The sequence below is a fragment of the Lucilia sericata genome, unplaced genomic scaffold (genome assembly GCF_015586225.1).
Source record: "Lucilia sericata isolate MDLA Ls3-8-SP2 unplaced genomic scaffold, ASM1558622v1 Contig000025F_arrow, whole genome shotgun sequence".
NCBI classification, from domain to species: domain Eukaryota; kingdom Metazoa; phylum Arthropoda; class Insecta; order Diptera; family Calliphoridae; genus Lucilia; species Lucilia sericata.
Window position 1 is genome coordinate 287,912 of NW_023994063.1, and position 3,700 is coordinate 291,611.

Here is a 3,700-nt window from a genome sequence, read left to right on the forward strand (position 1 = left end):
TCTTCAAATTTTCACAGCGTATTCCTGAATGTCTGGAATAGATAATAGGCTACTTTTTATTTTGAAATTTCAAGTGGGCGAGGAGCCACGCCCATGTTAAGAAAATATAAAATCCGTATATTTGAGACAATATAACAGTTAGAGTCCTCAAATTGTGTTGGAGCCACTTTAGTGTCAATATGATTATTTAGGATAAAAAGTGGCGGACTATCATTAGGGGGCCTGGCATCTCCCATATAAATTAAATAAAAAATTCGTTTATCTTGGAAACTATTTCAGTTAGAATCTTAAAATTTTACACGAATAACTTTAACATCTGGTTAAACATTTCGTGTAATAAATTGGCGGACTACCCATGAGGGGAGCGCCTCCCATATTAATAAAATATGTACTAAAATTCGTTAATCTGGGAAACTAATAGAACTAAATTATTAAAAATTTGCACGAAGAACTTTAGTATTCATCTGAAAACTTTTAAGGAAAAAGAGCGGACTTTCATCTGGGAGGGCTTGGAGGCCCCATATAAATAAAATAAAAAATATATGAGAAACTATTAGAACTGAGTCTTCAAATTTTACATGAAGAACTTTGACATTCATGTAAACATTTACCCCCTTATTCATAAACACAATTTTATTCTATAAACGATTTATAAATCAAATTTCGTATGGAAATTTTGTTTTATAAACCTTTTATAAAATAAAATGTTATTTATGAATAAGGGGGTTAGAAAATAACGAATAAATTATTTTAGTTAGAATTTTCAAAATTGTTAAGTGTGTTTTTTATTTATATTGCTTTTAGGGTAGCAAAGCACACTGGATATAGCTAGTATTTGAATAAAACCACATTTTTATAAATTGTGATCACATGTTTCAAAAATGTTATGTCTTTAAAGTTTTTATATGCACCTACAGGGTGATCGATTATTCGCCTTTTTCCAAAAACCGGTTTTCGAATAGTTGATATTTGAAAAAAAACGGTTGACATTTTTTTAAATTCAGAAAAAACCGATCTATATTAATTTGAATAAATAACGTTTATGTTTAAATTTGATTAATAAAACATGGTCTAACTGATTTTTAACAGTTTAAAAGATTATAACTTTAGATATAGTCGTCTAATTTACATTATTTCTTTAATGTAAAAAAATGGAAAAAGTGGGACACTTCCGTTAAACATAATTACCTATGTAATCCTAGCTTATTCTAAAATCCCTGTTTAGACAATTTTCATAGGCATTCCAACTTCCATAATATTTTAGCAGCAAATTAATTATTTTAATTGGAATATAATCTTAAAATTGATGAATTTTATCAAACAGTTATTCCAATAAATTTTACAAATAAAATTTGTTAATTAATTAGGAAAATCAAAAATGTTTAATAAAAGGTATATTAGAAAAATATACTCTTGTTCCTGTACTCCAATATTTTTAAAATTTAGACGGGCTGTATTATTATTTACTTCAAAATTTAAGTTAAGTAATCTTTGAATACAAAGTAAATAAAAATATTCGAAACCGGGTTTTAAAAAGTAAAAAATGGGTTATTCGATATTCGAAAAAACTACATTTAGAAAAAACCGACACTGGTAAAGCAGAAAAACCCGGTTTTAAAACCGGCTGAAAAGCCGAGTCGATCACCCTAGTACCTATAACGAAAGTGAAATCCTCGTTTAAGAAAAATATACATACATAAATAATAGAATTCAAATAATTGATATGCAAAATATATTTGTATCTGTTTTTCATTTCCTTGTGTCACGTCTCGATTCTGAAATATTTTTTTAAAAAATATATGTATTTTTTTATATAATTTTTAGTTAGTAGGTCGGAGGTCGTGGATTCGATTCCCACCTGAGGCACTATTAAAAGAGCACGCTAAAGGCCCGATAGAGGCATAAGTGTATTTCTTCGGATTTGATGTATGTACATTATGGTGAACTACCCAGCAAAAACTCAGTAATGGGTTGTACTTCCATAGCCACTTACTTTTCAATGTCTACTACTTACCGTCTGCATTACTTAGAAGTACTCTAGTAATAACTTTCTTATAATCTGATATAGAAGTACTTTATTTTTGGTTTTGTCATTTTGTTTGCACATTTTTTTAATTGCGTGTTAACAATTGTGTTTTACAAAAAAGAAAACAAAATTAGATTTGTATGTGAAAACCATTATTTGACGCGCGATAACATAGCTAAGCAGTGGTGCAGTAAGTAGAACATTTGACTAACAAACCGAAGTCCCTGGTTCGTATTCTAGCTGGCTCTTTTTATTATTAAAAAAAACAACTTACGCAACAACTGTTTTGTAAGAGAAATTGCAAGTACTTCTTTAACTGCCTATTTGTAAGCGAGCGTAGAAGTACTTGCCTCCAATATCATCACCGTGTTAAAATAATGACTCAAAATGCTAATGAAGAAGTAGTGAAAAGAGGTTTTATAAGCTTTTTAACTCATTACTTCTCAATGTAAGTTTTTCGCGGATAACTTTGGGGCACCATAATGTACATACATACAATAAATTGGTTTGAATTGCGTTGCTCCTTTTGAGCGAGTAAAGCTGTAATTTTTTTATTTTTTATGATTATGTTAAGTTTCCATGAAAATTCAAAACTAATCAAAATCATTGCAGGTTTTTAGGTAATTTTTACAAACAAACATAGAATTTATTTTTGATCTTACAGAAGTTTGACTTTCAAAATGGTATGTACATATCTAATATATATCACAGATAATTAGTGAAAAAAATAATCACTGTTCTAACCCCTCTTATTAATTTATTCCATAGCAGATTTGAGATACATGTGCAGGAACTTAATGCGACAAGCTCTCACTATAATAAAAAAAATTAACTGTTTAGAATGTCCTTTGATATAAAGATATTTATGTTGCAAGTATTTTTCATGTGAATGCAACTATAAATAGTTTTAAAGAGAAATATACATATGTATGTACATGAATATGAGAGCATTGTGAAAATGGACATTTAGAGTATCTGACACATCTGGCAGAAATGTCATTGCATTCGATGGCGAAAATTCGGAATAAACTATTTGGAATTTTACTTTTGCCCATTTATCATTGTTGTTGGCCAAGAAAGTGCAATAAAAATAGCAATATATTTATTTAACCGCTTTTTGTCAACCAAACTCCCAAATATAACAGCAGGCAATACGCCAGCTACACTCCCATAACCGCCTTCAACACTCACCAAGACACACATTACTACTTGTGCATAAAACTATAAGTTTAAAGATGTAACTGATATTTACGTCTGTTAAACCAGAGGTTGCATGTGGATGCATCTTTACCAACAACTACGGTTGATTTTGTATTTCTATTTTGTTTTTTTTTTTTTTTTGTATTTTGTTATGCCAATTTAAGTTACAAAATTTTTATTACCCATGGTGCACATTTTCAACTTTGTTGAGCTGATTGCGCGTTGAAATTTCTTATTTTTTACTTTTGTATTGAAACGTTTGTCAGCTAGTTACTCTGTATAGTATGCTCAACAGTCAGTATCCATCCTTTCACTCACCCATCCATCCAGCGATTTTATAGACGCAGTACTTTCTCATTTAGTAAAGGACCTTTGTTGCTGATGCTGTTCTTGTTTTCCATTTTTTATTTTCTATACACAGTAAACGGCTGTATGAATGAATGTTTTTTTTTTTAATTTGTCGAAAACTTTTGT